General features: G+C 39.3%; 1 pseudogene; it reads right to left on the reverse strand.

Moving 5' to 3' along the window:
* Positions 1-621: 621 nt before the first annotated feature.
* Positions 622-12,960, reverse strand: part of LOC104217088 (inorganic pyrophosphatase 1-like) — a 65,316-nt pseudogene continuing 52,977 nt past the window's right edge.

Below are 12,960 nucleotides of genomic sequence, written 5' to 3' on the forward strand. Positions count from 1 at the left end.
TTGTTCCTAATTGCTCAAAATATATCGGTTGATCAAAGTGCTAATTACTGTAGTGACCCTTTATCTTTTGATCTCCTCAGCATGCCCCCTCCCAATATTGCTTGTCTTGTTTCTTTTATTGTTGTTATTGGTACATATATTGTTATACTGCATAGGTTTATTTGTAGGTGTCTTGTGTTAGTTTCATCACTATTTCGCCGAGGTTAGACTCAACACTTACCAGTATATGGGGTCGGTTGTACTAATACTGTACTCTGCACTTTTTGTGCTGATTTTGGTACTGGCCCAAGCTGATCATGAGGTTAGCTGCTAGATCCATCCTATAGGAGACCCAAGGTAGATCTGCCAGCTTCTGCAGACCCTGGAGTCCCCTTCTAGACATTTCATTTTACTGTTTCATTCATTTCGAAATTAGTTGTATTTCTTTCAGACATTTACTTGTAGTGAAATCTTAGAAGTTCGTAAATTGTGATTCCAGGTCCATGTAGTAGAATATATATATAAGTTCATGAATTTTTGCTTTCATTTTAACTCGTTATAGCTTAATTACTGTTAATTATTGAAATGTATGAGAATTGGATTAATGAATCTCTAATGTTGACTTGCCTAGCAAGTGAAATGTTAGGCGCTATCACAATCTTGAAGGTAAGAATTCTGGGTAGTGACAGTCTGAAACTTGCAGTCAACTGATAACAATTGGTTCTCGTCAATTGTAATTGTTTTAATAATTTGAAGCAGAATATGTTCATACTCTTCTCCATCCTTCCACCCGTGGATTCCTGCTTTTACGAGTTTGCGATTTTCGTTTATTAATTTCTAAACTGGAAAATCTTTATTGGCATTACGAAATCTTCCTCTTTGATTTTCAAGATGGGGTAGAATTCTCCTGCTCCGTCACCAAAATAAATCATTCTTTTCTTCCCTTTCATAGCCAGAGAAGCTTGTATTCTTTCTATAATGAGGCCCTATTATGTTTGTTAACAAAGGAACTCATCCATTAGAATATATTAATTGTTTATAAATCTAAATATTATACATATAAAAGATTAAAAGAAAAATATAAAGAGGAATTTTGTTGGCCATAGTCTTGATATGAAAGTACTGTACTACATTATCAAAAGAGAGATTCTGTATTTCAGCATATTCGAATAACATTAGGAAAACTACTACTCTAGTACCATCTAACAAGCAAGTCGGAACCTAGCTTGGAGCCATAAAAAGAAAGTTATGAGATTAGTATCGGATGTTTACGCCAAAATCATATTAACTTAACACTAGCATAATTACGTAATAACAGGATATGTAAAAGCATGTGTTTTGACATCGTTGAATTTGTGGAGACATCGAGTAAGATTAAGTTTTTTGTTGTTGTAACGATCCGGCCGGTCGTTTCATGAATTACCGTTTCGTTTTTTCTATTTCTGTTTCTTATTGTTTTGTTCAATTGTATTATATGTTTTTGGGTTGATTGGTTCGGGTTCTGAGGTCTTGGTAAGGTTTGAGACACTTAGTCTCTTTTGAGTAAGCTTAAGTTGGAAAAGTCAACAAAATATTGACTTATGTGTTAAAGGGCTCAAATATGAGTTTCGATGGTTCGGATAGCTTCGAGAGGCAATTTGGGACTTAGGAGCATGATCGGAATGTGTTTTGGAGGTCCGGAGTAGATTTAGGCTTGAATTGGCGAAATTGGAATTTTGGCGTTTTCCGGTTGATAAGTGAGATTTTGATATAGCGGTCGGAATGGAATTCTGGGAGTTGCAAAAGGTCTGTTGTGTCATTTGGGATGTGTATGCAAAATTCCAGGTCATTCGGACATGGTTTGATAGACGTTTTGATCGAAAGTGGAATTTGAAAGTTTTTGGAATTCTTAGGCTTGAATCCGATGTGATTTTGGTGTTTTGATGTTGTTTTGGGCGTTCTGAAGGTTGGAACAAGTTTGAATGAGGTTATGGGATATGTTGGCAGGTTTGGTTGAGGTCCCGAGGGCGTCGGGTAAGTTTCGGGTGGTTAAACAGACCATTTCAAGTTAAAAGGAAATTGCAGAAATCTGTTGTAGTGTTGCAGACAAATTGTGCTTCGCGTTCGTGAAGGGTTAGGATGGGAGCCTGGGGATTTGGCCTTCGCGTTCGCGAGGTAGGACCCGCGTTCGCGAAGGGTCGGAATAGGAAGTATCGTGTTCGTGATGGTTTGAGATGCTGAGGCATCGCGTTCGCGATGGGGTGGTCGCATAAGAGAATTTTGGTCAATGATATTTTTGTGCTTCGCGAATGCGAGGCTTTGACCGCGTTCGCGAAGAAGGACTTCTGATCGCTGAGCAGAATGTTTAAAAGGCCATTTTCGCGAGTTTTGGCCTAAGTTCACCATTTTTGACTCGGTTTTGGAGCTTTTTGAGAGAGATTGAAGAGAGAATCAAAGAGAAATTATTGGAGCTAAGAATTTTGGACTTAAAACTCGATCCTATTGTGCTTTTTACCTAATTAAACATGAAATTTGGGGAATTTGAAGCCTAAATTGAGGAGTTAGGACTTGGAAACTTGAGACTTTAATCTAGGGATTTGAGGGGCCATTTGTGGTCGGATTTTAGTGTTCTTGGTATGTATGAACTCATGAGAGGATAAGGATTCTGTTGATGTAATTTTTATCAAAATTCGAGACTTGGGCCCGAGGGTCGGGTTCGGCCAATTTCGAGATTTTTGGTATAATTTGATTATTTTCGCTTTGGCTTCGTTCCCTTAGCATATTCTAATGTTATGATTCTGATTTTGGGTAGATTCGGCTCGAGTTGAGGCCGAGGCGAGAGGCAAAAGCGTTACAGAGTAGTATTTCATCTGGTTTGAGGTAAGTAACCATTGTAAATTTGGAACTGAGGGTACAAAACCCCGGTATTGCGAATTGTTTTGATAAATGAGGTGACACATATGCTAGGTGACGAGTGTGCACTGGTAGGGATTGTGACTTGGTCCGTCTCATAGTAACTATTAAGCTGCGTACTTGATTTGAAATATTATGATATCTCATATTTTAGACATTTATATTGTATTATGGGTTGTATGCCATGTTTAGGGCCTTGTGCCGACCTGTTAAGACCCTTAGGGACATTTTTACAATTTCTTTCCTCACTCTATTTGTTTGAAAGCATATCCTCAGTTATATTTTACCCGTTTAATGTTTAAAACTGGTTTTATCACCCTACTCCTTAAATGTGAGAACCATTTGGACTGAGTTCCCTGAATTCTCTGTTATGCCTGAGTGGCTGTGAGGTTAATGACTGAGAGAGGTTGACAACCTAATGGTGAGGATTATAAATATTACGGATTAGGCTGCATACCACAGCAATATTATATGTATATATTATGGATCGGGCTGCACGCCGCAATGATGCTAATATGGATCGGGTTGCACACTGCAACGATATATATTGGATCGGGTTGTGCGCCGCAGCGATATAATGCTTGGGCTGTAGGAGACCCTCCGGAGTCTGTACACCCCTAGTGAGTGTAGTCGACTATAAACTATGGATCGGGTTGCACGCCGCAGCAGTTATTATGATTATTACTATTATGAGGTGTTATTGAGCCTGAGTGCCGAGTGTGAGTACTAAGTGACGAGAGCTGAGTCACGAGTGACTGAGAGGCTTGCCCGAGACGCTATATTTATGAGTGATACCTTGCCCGAGGGGCCCATTTATGATATTTTTGCTGATTTCACCCTTTTTTTTATAATGAGCCTCTGTTGAAAACTGCTAAGTAAATGATTTCAAAGTAATTCAAGTGAAACTGAAGCTTTATGAAGAAACTGGTTTTGAAACGGTAGAGTTGACTTGATATTATGTTGTTTACTCTTTTATATAATTTTTAACTGCTCGTCACTGCTTTCAGACCTTATTTACTTTAGTTACTTACTGAGTTGGCGTACTCAGGTTACTCCCTGCACCTTGTGTGCAGATCCAGGTGCCCGAGCGGTAGAGTGAGGGTCCCCAGCATTGCCGGAGTTTACCGGAGATTGCAAGGTAGCTGCATGGCGTTCGCAGCCCTACTTTCCTCCTTTCTATCTTGTTTTCTTTCTGCATTTTAGACTGGTTATGTATTAGACAATCGGATTTGTGTATTTAGAGGCTCTAGACTCGTGACACCAGATAGTTGGGCTGTGTTGGTCTATTTTCTGTAATGTTTCCGCACATTTCAGTTGTTTTATACATTTCATATGAAAGATTTGAGATTTAATCAGTGCTAGAAAATAGTTTTATAAAAGAAATTTATTGTGGTTAATGGTTTGGGTTGGCTTGCCTAGTAATGTGATATGTGCCATCACGACCGAGCATTTGGGGTCGGGATAAGTTGGTATCAGAGCCTAGGTTACATAGGTCTCACAAGCTATGAGCAGGTTTAGTAGAGTCGCGGATCGGTATGGAGACGTCTATATTTATCCTCGGGAGGCTGCAGAACCTTTAGGAAAAACTTCATATTCTTGAAATTCTTGTCGTGCGAATCTGTTGATCTGAGTACTAAAATTCTATTACTCCATTCTCTCACAGACGGTGAGGACACGTGCTACTAGTCAGGATGGACGACCACCAGTACCACCAGTTGGAACCACTAGAGGCCGAGGACGCGGTCGAGGCCGTGGCAGGGGCAGGGGTGTATCCCGCACATCAACTAAGGCAGAACCTGCAGATCCACTAGCCGCCCCAATTCAGGATCAGGTCCTTGTTGCGGACGCTCCAGCAGCACCAGTTCAGGCACCAGCTGTGCCTATTGTGATTCCAGGCCTTCAGAAGGCTTTAGCTCAGATTCTATCAGTGTGTACCGGTTTGGCTCAGGCGGTGTCAGTTACTACGGCCGTAGCTACTTCTCAGGTCGGGGGAGGCGGTACTCAGACTCCCGTTTCTCGCATGCCTGAGCAGGTTGTGTAAGGACTTCAAACATCGGGGGCACCTCCAGCTGAGCCGGTTGCATCAGCTTAGGAACATGTGGTACCAGTTATGCCTGATGACGAGCAACATCGATTGGAGAGGTTTGGTATACTTCAGCCTATGACTTTCAGCGGTACTGAGGCGAGGATGCCCAGGGTTCTTGGACAAGTGTTAGAGGATTCTACGTACAACGGGTATTCTAGAGACCAGTGGTGTAGCATTTACTACTTTTCAGTTTTCTGGAGCTGCCTTTACTTGGTGGGAGGATTATGAGAGGCGCAGGCCTGTTGGCGCAGTGCCCTTACCTGATAGCAGTTCTCTATTCTCTTTCTGGAGAAGTATGTGCCACAGTCTTGCCGAGAGGAGCTGCGCAGGCAGTTCGAGCAGTTGCATCAGGGAGATATGACTGTGACACAGTATGAGATGCGGTTCTCCGAGTTTGCTCGTCATGCGGTCTGGTTGGTTCCTATAGATCGAGAGAGGATCAGGAGGTTCGTTGATGGCCTCACATATCAGCTTCGTATTCTCATGACTTGGGAGAGGGTGTCAGGTGCTACTTTTCAGGAGGTTGTTGACATCACCCGTGGGATTGAGTCGGTTCATCGCCAAGAGCGAGAGGAGATGAGGCCAATAAGCCTCGGGGATCTGGTAGCTTTAGTAGTACTCCTGCGAGAGGTCAGTTTCAGCACGGTAGAGGTCGTCCATTCAGGCAGGCTCAGTCATCTCGCCTAGGTTATCGTGGGGCATCATCTGGTCATGATTCTCACAGTTCTCATCAGGGACATTCATCACTCAATGCCCTTTCAGCCTAGAGTTCGTCCCGTGCTCCGTCAGTTCAGAGTTCTTCCATGCCAGGTCCTTGTACTGGTCATTCTGGTTCCAGGGGTTCCCTTCAGTCCCCGTCTCCAGCACTGGGGAGTTGTTATTAGTGTGGATAGTTTGGGCATATGAGGAGGCAGTATCCTCGTCTTCTTGAGGGTCCGTCTCAGCAGAGGGGTCAGCCCTCGACTTCAGCTCCAGTCACTTCACCACCCGCTCAAGCAGCTAGGGGTGGAGGTGATCGAGGCCAACCCTGTACTACTATAAAGTAGCAAGAGAGGTCGAAATAGTTTTTACCCGAGAAGGTCGGGATCGATTTTCATAGGGAGCTAGATATTGGAGTTGAGTTTCTATCTAAATGGGAGTTGTGTAATTGTTCCTAATTGCACTTCTAAGCATTGTTTATTTTAGTTTTACTTCTAATTTTATATTACTAAGACGCTAAATTAGGCTAAGTAAAGCTAAGATTAAACTATTGAGAGTTGATCAAATAGATAAAATGCACTAGGGTAGTGACTTTCTCCTAGGTGGGTAATTGACAGATTCTTGAGTCCAAGGCTAGATTGCCACATTTGGGGAGTATGATATAACCATTGCACGATTATACTCACTCTATACCTTTCGGTAGTTCGAGTGATTTTGCCCGAATTGACTTTCTCAAGACCAATTGGGTATGCAAACTTGTGCAAGCAAATGAGGTTCAAGTCGGGTATTACTATCTCTAGGTTTAACCCTTTAATTGGGGCCATCAATCTCTTGAATATGCCCTAATTCCTTGTTGGACCATTTTCATGGACTTAGGCTCTCTTTCTCAAGAAGAGCCAAAATCTACTAGGCATAAACTAGTGTTTACAACCACTAATTCAACATTAAAACCCTAAATTATTCCAAAAATCAAACACCCATAGACAATCAAGAATCAAAACACAAGACTCATCAATTACCCACACTAGGGTTGAGCCACAACCCTAGCTAATGGGTCTAGCTACTCATAATTATAGAAGAAAACAAAGAAATAGATGAAGAAAAGCCCATAATAATTAATTACTAGATAAAACTTCAAGATTCAATGTTGAAACTAATCTAAAATTACTCAAAATGGTAAAAGGGAGGAGTTCACGAGTGCAGCTCTATCCCAAAATCTATCTGATGACCTAAAAATGAAAAAAAAACTATTTATACTTAGCTGAAAATTTTGGATAAAAATACCCCATGCGGGGCTAGTGCGGACCGCACAAAATCGAATGTGGCCGCACTAAGACTCTTGGCTTAACTAATCTGCAATTTGAAGTTGGCCACCGCGGATCGCACAAAATGCACTGCGGCCGCGGTTGCTTCTACTATGGTCCGCATAGAATGGACCGCGGACCGCATTAGCCAGGTTCCTCCAAAGTGTCACCTCTCTAAACTTGAGCTTTGCGGACCGCATAAAATCAAGTGCGGCCGCAATGAAGTCAATGCGGTCCGCGCAAAATCACCGCAATGCATGGCTGCCATAAAAGCATACTCTTTGATCTTTATCTTTGCAGACTGCACAAAATGGTGTGCGGCCACACTGGCCCTGTTTGACTGAGCTTGGCCTAAGTCTTGGTACTTGTGCATGTTTCACTCCTTTTTTAGCTGGTTTTTGACACTTTGTCACCTTGCTGATCAAACCCTGCAATCAAGTACAACTTGTGAGCCTTTGGGACTATTTTGTACACATTTCTAATCAAAACTTAAGCAAGAAGGAGTGCAAAATGCATCATAATCCCTATTTATCAACTCCCCCAAACTTAAGCTTTTGCTTGTCCTCAAGCAAACAAAATACGACCCACCCTTTAAGAGTCAATCCAAGAAAATTCAGCTGACCTAAAGTGATCTCATCTAGCATCAATTGGGACTAACAATTGCCCTCAATTCAAATGAATCATTAACAACATTCACTCTTTTAAACACCATGGATTTAGTGCGACACAAGAGCATCAAGAGTTGACTCGTCACATCAAAAAGACTCTTTCTATTACTTTAGTCGTTGTGGAACCCAAACTCACACATCCTCAACTCTCTCTAAGCAAACCTCACATTTAGGATAGTGGCACTCAGAACGAGGTTAATGAAAATATACTCATCTCTCTCAAGGAAAAGTCACAAGTCCGGCTCTAAGTACCATATGCTTGCCCCTTATGTAAGTCACTACTAATGAAAGTTTCATTAAACTCAAGATCATGTAGGGCTTTTGTGGAGACATAGTGAAGGCTTTTGGTTCAGGGTAGGAAATGTTTGGTCTAAGTAGGTTCCATCTTCCCTTTAGCACTTCTTTTGCTTCATTTTGGCATGCATTCACTTGACTTTTTAAGTCATTTCACTTCATTCTAAGAGGTTAAAGAGACACACTGTCACTCTTTTATATGTTCATTTCAAATCTTTTCTCCTTTCTCAACTTTCCACACCTTTTATTCTTTGCTTTTATTGAATCCCTTTTATTCATTTCTACATTGAACATTTTTTTTTGTCTTTTTGCTTTTCTTTCTTTTTCATTCCCTTTCCTTTTCTTCATTTTGTACATTTTTACCACTTTGTTGCAATCCTCATTTCTACCCCCAAACTTATACTTTTGCCCTGTGCTAAGGAAAGATCGGGTGCCAAGAGAGGGTATCTTTAGATCGGGTAAAGGTTTGTATCATGGTTCTTGAAGGAAAAAGGTCTAAGGCTCAAAAGGGTTGACTAGAGATTTTATCATTGGTAGGCTATGGAAGTGTTCAAGATATCATTTGGATCAAGGAGAGCCTATAATCATGTCTCAAGTCAAATTACACTTAGGATTTCACCTCGACAAACATTCGGGGCAAGTTCTAGATCAATGGCTCGGGACTTGGACTTGCAATGCAATTTCTCACCACACAAGCTATGGGGCGCTAAAGATACAGAGTCGGGGGACCACAATAACCTTAGATAAGTTTTGAGCACACAATGGTCCCGAAAAATCACTTGATGATTATCGGCCAACACAAGAGTCTCAAGGTCACAACTTTCATCATCCTATACACAACGATTTGTTTTTGACTATAAGATCAAAGGCAAATGTGTTAGGCCCAAGTGAAGCTTTTGTTTGATACACCCTTACCAACTAACTACTAAAAGCAAAAAAAAAAACAGACTCAAACCCTTAAGAAGGTTGTCATGTCATCCATCATCGGGAAGAGCCACCTGGTTCACACAAATTCCACATTTGAAAAGAACCGTGCCATTAAGAAAACCAAAGGCTTATTGCAAAAACTCAAAACAAGAAGCTACGAATATAAAATAAGAAGCTAAGAGAAGAAAAAAATGCGGAAAGTAGAATGAATATGTACAAGAGGGGATTTAATCGAATATACAATAGGGGAGATGAATATATACAATGAAACGTAACTTTTATATGCAGACCCAAGGTAAAACGTATGAAAAATGTAATGAAATGCTGAAATTATATACATACCAAAGATAAAGAGGAAAGAAAGAAATCATAAAATCTGTCATATATATAAAGTCATCCAAATAGGGCCTACCCCCTCAAATGAAAGCTGACATTGTCCTCAATGCCAAATAACCAAAATAAGCACAAAAGTAGAGGAAAGAGGAAAAAGAAACTCCCTATGGGCCGTCCGTCTGCATGGAATCCTTCCAAATGGAGTTTCAAACGGACAAAAATTGCTCGTAGTTGCTCATTTTATCTTTGCCCAAAAACCCTTCGTGTTTTCGAGCAATTCGTGTTTTCGAGCAAAGAGGGATAGTTGTGAGAACGTAATTTTTGCCCTATATGAAATACTCCTATAAAATCAAAGATAATAGATTTTCTCCGATTATTTGCCATTTTATAGGAATTTTGTAGGATTTTATTAATTGTTTACATTTTTGTGCACCTTTAATTTTTGTTAAAAATCATAAAAATGTCAAAAATACCATGCATTGCATTTAGATTTTTGTTTTTTTATTTAGGATTGATTAGTTAATTAATTTCTTTAATAAAAATAAAAATCACAAAAATGGTTCATTTTTACATTTTTACGTTTAATTTTTAGATTAATGATTTTTCCGTTTTAATTTAGGATCAAGTAATTGTTATAAATTTTATAAGTAGATAATTAGCTTAATTTTACAATTTAGATTAATTTAAGGAACTTAATTTAGGATTTTTAATTAAAGAAAAAGAAAAGAGAAAAACAAAGAAAAAGGAAATAAAAGGGGAATTGAACAAGAGGGGTTTTTTTATTTTAAAATTGGGCCAATTCAGTACAAAACCAATCCAAAAAAATCCGGTCCAAATAATTAGCCTACCCGAACCGGCCCAAGCCCCACTCTTTCGCTAAAACCCCTAAAATCTAGACCTAGAGGAGGAGATCGAATAGAGACCTAAGAGAAAAAACTCCTTCCTTAAAAAACGAAGCAGCTACGCATCTCTGGTTTTGGACATCAGAGAACGAGATCAGATCTCTACACCTTGATAGAAGCGGTTTTCAATTCTCCCATCTTCATCATCTTCCTTCATCTAATTAAAGAAGATACACACACATTCACAATAAAAAGAAAAACTTCAGCTGCACCCACCCTCCTCCACACCTAAGTAAGCCACACACAAACACGAAGAGGACGAAAGAGAGAACAAATGACTTCCTTCGATCTCACTATCCAGCTGAAAAATCACCTAAAAACAGTCTCTTCTCGCAAAAAAGAGTAGCTCCAAGGTTGAATTCGAGTCCGCCGGCTAACTTAAGTTCGAGTGAGCTTTGGATTTATACGTGTTTTCTGAATTTTTCTTCACGATTGGTTCAAGATGACTTCGCTGCTGCTTTCTTGCATTTTGCTGAGCTCCAAACTTTCACTTCTTGGCTTTTATCTGGTCATTGTGCGCTGTTTTTCCTCCTATTATAGGATGTTCTTGTAAAGATGATTTGGCTGCTGCACATAAGCATTGTGCTGAGGCTCGATTCAAAATTAAAGGAAATAAATCTTGTTGAGCTAACTGAATTTCCGCTACTATTGCTTCATTACACATTCAGAGCTTATTTTCTATTTTATTGTTCTTGCTGTCCAGGTATGACTCTTTGACTAAAACATTAAAAACTATTGTTGTTTGCTTGTTGGGTGCGTGGTCTCGACTCTTTATAATTCCTTTATTTGAGCTTGAACTTGTACTGAAATTCAGATCTATAGCGAAGGGATGACTTAATCATGGTGAGGCATTTATAACCATTATTAGTCTTTTTAGATATTTCTAGAAAAGGAGTAAATAAATTTTGATGTGTTGTATATGGTCTTGCAATATGTCAATTATAACATCAGTATTTCCACTAACATATTGAGCAATTCGAGGACTTATTAACACAGACACAATACTTCAAGAATGATTAATGGTTTTCATTTATACATATATAGAATACTCAAATTTACATGTAAATTCTGTCGGGCTATTGTTGAGAGTTACATTTCTCTATATTTTGCACTTTATTTTGTACTAGCTTTGGAGATTGTACTTGAATAAATTGTGGCCATATTAGTTATCTTACATACGCCGGTGCATTTCCTTTGATTTGAAATTTTGGCATCTTTGGACTTTGAAGGTTCTGAATACTGTGCTTAATTTTGTTTTTGGAATACCTTAAATATTTATGATTTGAAATGTAAAGATAATAGTGCTAGCATGAAAGGGTACATGTTTGAAAATTATTTTGTAATAGAGAAGTTTCCTTTAAAATTGCACCTTGTTAATAATGGGACATGAATATATTGTATATACATACGTATATATGGACAGTGGGGTGTATGACCTAGGCCATATTGAAGTTGAATAAAGAAACATCAAATTTTGCAGCAAATGAATTGGTAAAGACGCAAGCAATCCTTTGAAAGCAATAAGCTCTTTTATTTCAATAAACACATGTGTATAAACTCTTGGCCTCGCAATAATTTCAAACTTAGAAAGAATAAACTATGAACATCGTAGCATGCTTTAGACGCATTAATTAAATAAATCATTATGGCTATGGGTACGGTTCACGTGGCATGGCCGTGATATCTAATCCCCAATTCGGATGTGCATTTCATGTGATTCGATCATAATAACGTCGAATATTAATAAAAATAAACATGTCGCGAATCGGGGGTGCATTTCATGTAGCGAGGTTTGCGGTGTGTTCCAAAACAAACAAGTATACGGCAATCGTAACTTGTTCAAGAAATAAGTCCATAAATCCTAAAAGTGGTTAAATTAAATAAAAGCGGTTATAAAGTTAAAAATGCGCACTAGGTTTAAAACATGTAATTAATCAGATAATTAGGCCAATTTTAATAGTTTAAGCGACCATGCTCGAACCACGGAACCCGAAAATGCCTAACACCTTCTCCCGGGTTAACAGAATTCCTTACTTAGAATTTCTGGTTTCGCAGACTTTTAAATAAAGTCAATTCTGATCGATTTGGGATTTTTAAATAAACCGGCGACTTGGGACACCAAATAAATTATTCCAAGTGGCGACTCTGAAAAATAAATAAAATAATCCCATTTCGATTTATGTCACTTAAATTGGAAAAACTCCCATATATTGTCCTCAGGTGGTAAAAAGGTGGTGTGACATAGCTGGCGACTCTGCTGGGGATCATAACCCAGCACTTTTGGTTCAGGGTTCAAGAATTCGAGCTTAGAATAACTGTTATACTTGGCTTTACTTATTATCCGACTTTTACATGTTTGAGCCTAATGTGCTAAGTGCCGCTTTTTACCGCTTTGATATTGCTTAAATTGTATATGAATTGTTACGAAACCCTCTTCTCTCTGAGTCTTCTAAATCATCTAGGAAGTGTGCACTCGTATATCTTCTTTTCTGTTGGAGCCATATCCAAATTTTAGAACGAGGTTCGGACAAGTTGCAAAGCCGGCGAAGCTTTTGTATTCCCGATACGCTGCCCTCCCTCGGTTCAAGCTGTCCGCTCGGGTAAGCCATGTATAGAACAATACACCCAGGGTTTTAAACCTAGTATAACAAAACCTCATACCAGATCCCTAATAGGAACGCTTGTTTGCATCACGTGCATTTGACTTTGGGGACTCAACACAGGGGTTGGGTTCGTCTAGGACAGGTGTACCGAAATCAACAAATTATCCTGATGCCTTTTACTTGCCACTTATACATTTATTTGCTTCAGAATGCATGTTGACCGGCTTCTAGAATAGGGAAAGAAAATAAAAAAAAAGTGAGATGTAAGTATTT

Source organism: Nicotiana sylvestris, chromosome 3 (assembly GCF_000393655.2).
Source record: "Nicotiana sylvestris chromosome 3, ASM39365v2, whole genome shotgun sequence".
NCBI lineage: Eukaryota > Viridiplantae > Streptophyta > Magnoliopsida > Solanales > Solanaceae > Nicotiana > Nicotiana sylvestris.